The sequence below is a fragment of the Triticum aestivum genome, chromosome 4B (assembly GCF_018294505.1).
Source record: "Triticum aestivum cultivar Chinese Spring chromosome 4B, IWGSC CS RefSeq v2.1, whole genome shotgun sequence".
In the NCBI taxonomy this organism is placed as follows: Eukaryota; Viridiplantae; Streptophyta; class Magnoliopsida; order Poales; family Poaceae; genus Triticum; species Triticum aestivum.
Window position 1 is genome coordinate 109,500,541 of NC_057804.1, and position 10,569 is coordinate 109,511,109.

Below are 10,569 nucleotides of genomic sequence, written 5' to 3' on the forward strand. Positions count from 1 at the left end.
AACAGTTAATCTAGAAGAACAACTTGCGATGATGCAGACCAACAGAAACGGGCAGCCAGATGAGGGTGTGTGCGATATACGACATACAGTTCACTAAGATGAATTGTTTGTGATTAGGCAACACAATGGAAATGGTTCAACTGAACAAGATCTCTGTGATACGCGGCAAATGGGATTGTAATTAGAAATGTGTGCGAAGACCAATAATAACATAGATGATTGCTGCTAATAAGCTGTGTGATTTGCTTAGTCTACAGAAGAATAACATGTACATATATAACTGAAATAAACATCCAATTACATAAGTGACAATACAAATCATTGGCACACACATCAATAAACAATTGCATGCATTCTAAAGTAGGAGAAACGATCGTCTAGCCATCTACTTCTTATGACGCTCCCGTCACTGCTCTATGGCTTGATTCCTCGTCTGGGGCAGGAAGAAGACACTTCCTCATGTCAATGATCCGCCTGTACATCTTGTAGCTTGTGTATGCGTCCTTGGCCGTGTACTTGATGTGTTGTTCATCTAGTCTCCCATGCCAAACATTGTGCCAGGCGTTCTTGTCCTTCTTGCTCTCATCCTTCATCTTCATGTAGTAGGGGTCGATGATGGCCAAGGTGAGGTCAACCAGGGAGTTCAGTTTGTTGCTGTCTCTGCCCCAGACCTTGTAGTGGTCCTGAATGTTGACAAGATTCCGGCATTTCAACCTCGAAACCTTGAGCGCTTGTAGATCATTGGTGGTGTCCACCATAGCGAAACTGTAGTTGGAGCTGTTGATAAACCTGGAGAAACACACGCAAGGCTTTTGGGGCTAGGTGGTAGTGGTAGATGATACATCCATTTTGCATCATGCTTTTATATTGATATTTATTGCATTATGGGCTGTTATTACATGTTATGTCACAATACTTATGCCTATACTCTCTTATTTTACAAGGTTTACATGAAGAGGGAGAATGCCGGCAGCTGGAAAAGGATCAAATATTAGAGACCTATTCTGCACAGCTCCAAAAGTCCTGAAACTCCATTGAAGTTATTTTTGGAATTAATAAAAAATACTGAGCGAAGAAAGTACTAGAGGGGGGCCACCCACCGTCCATGAGGGTGGGGGCGCGCCCTACCCCTGGGTGCCCCCTGCCTCATGGGCCACCTGCCAGGCCCCCGGTGCCCATCTTCTGCTATATGAAGTCTTTTACCCTGGAAAAAATCATAAGCAAGCTCTCGGGACGAAACACCGCCGCCACGAGGCGGAACCTTGGCGGAACCAATCTAGGGCTCGGTGGAGCTGTTCTACCAGGGAAACATCCCTCCAGGAGGGGGAAGTCATCACCATCGATCCTCTCATCAGGAGGGGGTCAATCTCCATTAACATTTTCACTAGCACCATCTCCTCTCAAACCCTAGTTCATCTCTTGTATCCAATCTTTGTCCCAAAACCTCAGATTGGTACCTGTGGGTTGCTAGTAGTGTTGATTACTCCTTGTAGTTGATGCTAGTTGGTTTATTCGGTGGAAGATCATATGTTCAGATCCTTTATGCATATTAATACCCCTCTGATTATGAACATGAATATGATTTGTGAGTAGTTACGTTTGTTCCTGAGGACGTGGGAGAAGTCTTGCTATAAGTAGTCATGTGAATTTGGTATTCGTTTGATATTTTGATGAGATGTATGTTGTCTCTCCTCTAGTGGTGTTATGTGAACGTCGACTACAAGACACTTCACCATTTTTTGGGCCTATAGGAAGGCATTGGGAAGTAATAAGTAGATGATGGGTTGCTAGAGTGACAGAAGCTTAAACCCTAGTTTATGAGTTGCTTCATAAGGGGCTGATTTGGATCCATATGTTTCATGCTATGGTTAGGTTTACTTTAATACTTATTTTGTAGTTGCGGATGCTTGCAATAGGGGTTAATAATAAGTGGGATGCTTGTCCAAGAAAGGACAATACCCACACACCGGTCCACCCACATACCAAATTATCAAAGTAACGAACGCGAATCATATGAGCGTGATGAAAACTAGCTTGACGATAATTCCCATGTGTCCTCGGGAGCGTTTTCCTTCATATAAGAATTTGTCCAGGCTTGTCCTTTGCTACAAAAAGGATTGGGCCACCTTGCTGCACCTTATTTACTTTAGTTACTTGTTACCCATTACGAATTACCTTATCACAAAACTATCTGTTACGGATAATTTCAGTGCTTGCAAAGAATACCTTACTGAAAACCGCTTGTCATTTCCTTCTGCTCCTCGTTGGGTTCGACACTCTTACTTATCGAAAGGACTATGATAGATCCCCTACACTTGTGGGTCATCAATAGACGAGGACTTCATGTCGCACACACAGGTGGGCAACGACAATCTTCCGATCGTGCCCGACATGACCGATGGTGTACTCGAGGTCGAAGCCGACCACTTGGTACTTGTCCTCGGCAAGGAACTGCTCCATAGTTTCGATGGAGCTCTCCACCAACACCAGATCATTCATATACACCACTGAGAGGGCCTTCCCGCTCACGTGGGTGTCCACTACATGATGCGTGGTGAATTGCCTGCTACTGTCGTCGTCGGCCGCTGGGAGCGCCATTGTAGCCACGAGGATCACCATTGGAACCACTGGATGTCCTCTCTGTATGTGTCGTCGTGGGTGTGCTTATTGTGTCATGTGACGCGAGAGATGAAGGTAAATGGCCGCAGCAATAAATGGGGGTTGGGCGGCCTGGATTCTCGGCGTGTCCGCAAGGCAGTTTTTGAAGCGGGTAACTGCATTGTTGCGCCGCGCCCGGTCAACTGCATGCACATGAATGTGCGTGATCGTGCGCCGGCCCCAAACACTGACAACGCGCGTGAAGGGGTGAGGGAAGAGCACCTGGAGAGACACTAGAGCAGAGTGCGCTACAGACGCCTCAGCCGCAAGCAACCACACGCATAGAGCAGTTGAACACACAGGAAATCATCGCCTACAAGCCGGCCGACACTTGCATCACTGCATAGAGAGCGGCCGTGTGTTACTACCTCTGTCTTGGTCTATAGTCCCCTTTATATTCTGTGCCATACTTTTCTCTCAAATTTAACCAACAAAATGTTAATGCATGTTATAAAAATTATATAATTTGAAATTATGTTCAAATACGAATCCAACTATATAATATTTGGCGACATGCATTCGTATTTTATTTGTTAAATCCTACTTATAAACCAGGATGGGGGTAAAGTAGGTAATTAAATTGCAAACATTTTTTAAATTAACCATATGTGTACGTGGCCTTTCGTCCTCCTCTAGCACATCTTGTCACACCGCTGTCGTTGTAGGCTTACAGCACAAGCTTGCGCAGCACGTGGGGGCGTTCTTTTGGCCAAACGGTGGCGCCAATGAATCGTCGGTGAGACCGCCCTGCGCAACCTCGCAGGTTCCCGCGCAAGCTTCCCGCCCGACTCGGTGAAATCCACCAAAATCCCAATGCTTACCGGCCTGCTATATAAACCCTCACGGCCGGCAAGTCTGCGTTGCATTTTCCTCTCCCTCCAAGTAGCTTATCTCGTCTACTTCTCCTGCAATCGCCAATGGCACGGGTCTGTCGTGGTCACTCAGCAACTCCGCCGTCATCAGACAACAGCTCAGCTTGGAGGCTACACCGTGGCGGCGGCGCAGTCCCGGCGTAGTGTAGTGCGTGTGGCGTCCCTGTTGGGTATGCGGGGAACACCCACCACATGCTCTATCGCCTCTGCCCGTCGGCAGCTATTGCCGGCCGCTGTTGCTACCACACCATCGTCGAAAGCCAGGGCCATCGCCCGCTCCGCTGCCGCGGCCCGAAGGCGGGAGGTGGCCGTCATGGCCGCCACCCCATCGTCGGCCACCGTGGCCATTGCTACCTCTTGAGCATGCGTTGGTTTTGCCTTGAAGAGGAAAGGGTGATGCAGCAAAGTAGCGTAAGTATTTCCCTCGGTTTTTGAGAACCAAGGTATCAATCCAGTAGGAGGCTACACGCAAATCCCTCGTACCTGCACAAACAAATAAGAACCTTGCAACCAACGCGATAAAGGGGTTGTCAATCCCTTCACGGCCACTTGCAAAAGTGAGATCTGATAGAGATAATAAGATAAATATTTTGGTATTTTTATGATATAGATTGGAAAGTAAAGATTGCAAAATAAAGTAGATCAGAAACTTATATCATGGAAAATAGACCCGGGGGCCATAGGTTTCACTACTGGCTTCTCTCAAGATAGCATAAGTATTACGGTGGATGAACAAATTACTATCGAGAAATTGATAGAAAAGTGCATAGTTATGAGAATATCTAGGCATGATCATGTATATAGGCATCACATCCGCGACAAGTAGATCAAAACGATTCTGCATCTACCACTATTACTCGACACATCGACCACTATCCAGCGTGCATCTAGAGTATTAAGTTCATAAGAACAGAGTAACGCATTAGGCAAGATGGCATGATGTAGAGGGATAAACTCAAGCAATATGATATAAACCCCATCTTTTTATCCTTGATGGAAACAATACAATATGTGCCCTGTTGTCCCTGCTGTCACTGGGAAAGGACACCGGAAGATTGAACCCAAAGCTAAGCACTTCTACCATTGCAAGAAAGATAAATCTAGTAGGCCAAACCAAACTGATAATTCAAAGAGACTTGCAAATATAACAAATCATACATAAAAGAATTAAGAGGAGATTCAAATATTGTTCATAGATAATCTTGATCATAAGCGCACAATTCATCGGATCTCGACAAACACACCCCAAAAAGAATTACATAGAATAGATCTCCAAGAAGATCGAGGAGAACTTTGTATTGAGATCCAAAGAGAGAGAAGAAGCCATCTAGCTAATAACTATGGATCCGAAGGTCTGTGGTAAACTACTCACACTTCATCGGAGAGGCTATGGTATTGATGTAGAAGCCCTCCGTGATCGATTCCCCCTCCGGCGGAGCACCGGAGAAGGCCCAAGATGGGATCTCACGGGTATAGAAGGTTGCGGCGGTGGAAATAGGGTTTCGTGGTGCTCCTGGATGTTTTCAGGGTATATGAGTATATATTGTTGGGGATCATTGCAGAAATTAAAAAAATTCTACGCGTCACCACGATCAATCTATTGAGTAACTAGCAACGAGAGAGAGGGGAGTGCATCTTCATACCCTTGAAGATCGCGAGACAGAAGCGTTGCAAGAACGCGGATGAAGGAGTCGTACTCGGAGCGATTCAGATCGCGGTGGATTCCGATCTAAGCGCCGAACAAGGGTACCTCCGCGTTCAACACACGTGCAGCCCGGTGACATCTCCTACACCTTGATCCAGCAAGGAGGAGGGAGAAGTTGAGGAAGATGGCTCCAGCAGCAGCACGATGGCGTGGTGGTGATGGAGTGGCAGTTCTCCGGCAGGGCTTCGCCAAGCTCACGTGGAGGAGGAGAGGTGTTGGGGAGGGGAGGGGTTGCGCCTTGGATGTCGTGCTGCACCCCTCCCTCCACCCCTCTATTTATAGGGACAAGGGGAAAGGGGGTTGGCCCCTCTAGATGGGATCTAGAGGGGGGCGGTGGCCAAGGGGGGAGGGGGCTTGCCCCCCAAGCCAAGGGGGACGCCCCCTTTAGGGTTCCCCCAAACCCTAGGTGCATGGGCGCTAGGGGGGTGCCCAGCCCACTTGGGGCTGGTTCCCTTTCACCTACAGCCCATAAGGCCCTCCGGGGCAGGTGGACCCTCCCGGTGGACCCCCGGAACCCCTCCGGTGGTCCCGGTACAATACCGGTATACACCCGAATATTTCCAGTGACCGTATGATGACTTCCCATATATAAATCTTCACCTCCGGACCATTCCGGAACTCCTCGTGATGTCCGGGATCTCATCCGGGACTCCGAACAACATTCAGTAATCACATACAAATCTTCCTTATAACCCTAGCATCATCGAATAAGTGTGTAGACCCTACGGGTTCGGGAATCATGCAGACATGACCGAGACAGCTCTCTGGCCAATAACCAACTATGGAATCTTGATACCCATGTTGGCTCTCACATGCTCCACGACGATCTCATCGGATGAACCATGATGTCGAGGATTCAAGTAATCCCGTATATAATTCCCTTTGTCAATCGGTACGTTACTTGCCTGAGATTCGATCATCGGTATCCCAATACCTCGTTCAATATCGTTACCGGCAAGTCACTTTACTGGTTCCATAATGCAAGATCCTGTGACCAACTACTTAGTCACATTGAGCTCATTATGATGATGCATTGCCGAGTGGGCCCTGAGATACCTCTCCGTCATACGGAGTGACAAATCCCAGTCTCTATTCATGCCAACCCAACAGAGACTTTCGGAGATACCTGTAGTGCACCTTTATTGCCACCCAGTTACGTTGTGACGTTTGGTACACCCAAAGCATTCCTACGGTATCTGGGAGTTGCACGATCTCATGGTATAAGGAAATGATACTTGACATTAGAAAAGCTTTAGCAAACGAACTACACGATCTTGTGCTATGCTTAGGATTGGGTCTTGTCCATCACATCATTCTCCCAATGATGTGATCCCGTTATCAATGACATCCAATGTCCATAGTCAGGAAACCATGACCATCCGTTAATCAACGAGCTAGTCAACTAGAGGCTCACTAGGGACTTGTTGTGGTCTATGTATTCACACATGTATTACGGTTTCCAGTCAATACAATTATAGCATGAACAATAGACAATTATCACGAACAAGGATATATAATAATAACCATTTTATTATTGCCTCTAGGGTATATTTACAACAGTCTCCCACTTGCACTAGAGTCAATAATCTAGTTACATTGTGATGATTCGAACACCCATAGAGTTCTGGTGTTGATTATGTTTTGCTCGTGGAAGAGGTTTAGTCAACGGATCTACGAAATTCAGATCCGTATGCACTTTACAAATATCTATGTCTCCATCTTGAACATCGAGGGAGTACCGGACTAGGGGTTGTCCGGATAGACGAACTATCATCTTTGGCCGGACTCCTGGACTATGAAGATACAAGATTGAAGACTCCATCCCGTGTCTGGATGGGACTTTCCTTGGCGTGGAAGGCAAGCTTGGCGATACAGATATGTAGATCTCCTACCATTGTAACCGACTCTGTGTAACCCTAACCCTCTTCGGTGCCTATATAAACCGGAGGGTTTTAGTCTGTAGGACGAACAACAATCATACCATAGGCTAGCTTCTAGGGTTTAGCCTCTCTGATCTCGTGGTAGATCTACTCTTGTACTACCCATATCATCAATATCAATAAAGCAGGAGTAGGGTTTTACCTCCATCGAGAGGGCCCGAACCTGGGTAAAAACATCATGTCCCTTGTCTCCTGTTACCATCCGCCTAGATGCACAGTTCGGGACCCCCTACCCGAGATCCGCCGGTTTTGACACCGACATTGGTGCTTTCATTGAGAGTCCCTCTATGCCGTCGCCATCAGGAAGGATGCCTCATCCCGTCTTTAAAGACGGTACTGTTGCTAAAGGAGCTTTGGCTATCGGCCAAACTCTCCGGCTAGGCAGTTTCCTTATGACCGCCTGTCCGGCCACTACGCCGACGATGACTTCTCGGGTCATCGAAAGCAATCTTCACATTAGCTCGGAACTCGTCGAGCAGTTAGATCCGATGAAGCTCTCTTCCTTGAACGAGCTCTTGGATCGCATCGCCATCCTGGGAGTCGCTACAGACTACGATAAGATTGGGCCTAAACCCGATCTGAGAGAGATCAACTCTCCCCAGGTTACCCACCACGTTGCCGTGGTTGAGGAACAATACGGCGACTCTTCCTCTATTCTAAGGACTAGCTATGTCCGGATTCCCGATCCCTCCATGCTGGATTCCCGCGAAGGGGAGGACGTAGCTCAAGCCCTGAACCTAAAGTCAGGCAGCGGGCTAGACGCATTGGACAACATCCAAGAACCCAAGCTTCCAAGTTTGGAAACTTCTTGGCCCCTGAGTCTTAGATTGGACGGGGTTCCGGATTTAATTACACCCGCCCACCCAAACATAAGCGATCTATCCCAAATATGGCAAGAGCCCGTAGAAACAGTACACCATTACTGGGCCAGATTCCTCCTGGTTATGAACAGGATAAAGGACTGCCGCGAGGAGGACGCGATTTCATTCTTCCGCAATAATTGCAAGGACAAGGGAATCCTCAACGCCGTAAGTCATCGTGACATTACACGCTTTGCTGACTTGGCGTCCATAGTACAAAAGTACTAAAATCAATTTTTGGGACAATCCGGCCCTGAACACAACCCCAGTCCGAAATAGAAGGGTGCATTATCGCCAGGCACCTGGGTTAAATACCAAAAAGCAAAAACCCTCTATAGGGCATGGAACCGTACTGGAGGGATGGCTCAATGGACCCTGCAAAATTCATAGCACAGAGGGCGCCACTCCAACTCATAGCCTTAGAGCATGTTGGATACTACGACAGGTGGCCAAAAGTGGCGAAGAGCTTCTAGCTCCAGAGCACCAGCCCAAGGATACCCGTACGGTACTAACGGTCTTCGAGACTTTCGCATCAAATAATATGCGGAAGCGAACACTCCACAGCCTTACCGAAGTCTACCAAGTAGCAACAATAAATCCATGGAGTGACACGGCTATTACCTTTAATGCCAGTGACGAGCCTAAATTCCGAACAGCCCGAGCACCAACCGCATTGGTCCTCAGTCCAATAGTGGACGGCTTTCGCCTCACCAAGGTACTCATGGACGGTGGCAGCGGATTGAGCCTCATTTACGAGGAAACCCTCCGAAAAATGGAAATAGACTGGAGACGCATTGAGCGAAGCAGCACAACCTTTAGAGGAATAATCCCCAGTCCGGAAGCATGCTGCACAGGAAAAATCACACTGGATGTGGTATTTGGCACTCCGGATAATTACAGATCCGAAGAGGTCACGTTTCAAGTGGCCCCGTTCAGCAGCGGATATCACGCTCTATTAGGGCGAGAGGCATTCACAATTTGCCAAGCTATACCCCATTACGGGTACATGAAGCTCAAAATGCCCGGGCCCAATGGAATCATCACTCTTGCTAGTGACCCGGACATAGCACTCCGCGGCGAAAATAAGATAGCCGCACTGGCCCTTGAGGCACTATCCGAAGCCCTCGCGGCCGAAAAACTCACTGCGCTGCACTCCACGGTGAATAGGGATGATGTGATACTCGATAAGAGATCCAAGTCCACCTCTTTCAAACCAGCGGACAAAACAGTCAAATTCCAAGTCCATCCAACGGACCCTACAAAAACGGTGTCCATCGGGGCACAATTAAACCCTGATGTTGACGCCGCACTACTAGAATTTCTACGTGAAAATTGGGACATTTTTGCCTGGCACCCTTCGGACATGCCAGGAATCCCACGCCGGCTGGCCGAGCACAGCCTAAACATCCTAAAAGGATTCAAGCCAGTCAAACATGCTCTTCGGCGTTTCTCTGAACCCAAGAGATAGGCCATGGGAGAAGAGCTAGCCAAACTATTGGAGGCCAGATTCATCAGAGATATAAAACATCCGGACTGGCTAGCAAACCTGGTGATGGTACCAAAGAAGGACAAATCCTGGCGCCCATGCGTCGATTTTAAGGACCTCAGCAAGGCTTGCCCAAAGGATCCCTTCCCACTCCCCCGCATCGATCAAATTATCGATGCTACCGCAGGACACAATTCATTGTGTTTCCTCGACGCATACTCAGGCTACCACCAAATTAAGATGGCGGAGCCTGACCAGGCCGCAACGGCATTCGTCACCCCATACAGCCCATTCTGCTTCAACACAATGCCCTTTGGGCTCAAAAACGCCGGCGCTACATATCAGCGCATGATTCAGACATGTCTGGCAAACCAGATCGGCAAAACCGTGGAGGCATACGTAGACGATGTGGTCATCAAAACCAAGAACGTCGAAACTCTAGTAGACGATTTGAGGCTCACGTTCCATAATCTCCGAACATATGCCATTAAGCTTAACCCGAAAAAATGCATTTTCGGTGTACCAGCCGGAAAGCTCTTGGGCTTCATTGTATCCGGTAGAGGAATTGAAGCAAACCCAGCCAAGATCCGAGCTCTGTCACAATTGGATATCCCAAAGGACCTCAAACAAATACAAAAATTGACGGGATGCATGGCGGCTCTAAGCCTCTTTATCTCCCGTTTAGGAGAAAAGGCATTACCTCTTTATCGCCTCCTCCGGTGGACCGAACACTTCGAGTGGACGGATGCCGCCACGGCCGGACTCAAAGAAATAAAAGCCATATTGGCAACAAACCCGGTCCGGGCCGCGCCCAACATGGCGAACCAATTCTATTATATATCACGGCAACTCATCAAGTTGTGAGCGTCGTGCTCGTTGTCGAACAAGAAACGGACGGACACAAGTTCCCCCTTCAAAAACCGGTTTACTACATGTCCACTGTCCTAACTCCATGCAAGTCATGGTACCCGCATTACCAAAAGATAGCGTACGCGGTGTTCATGGCATCCCGGAAGCTGCGACACTACTTTCAAGAGTGTTCGATAAC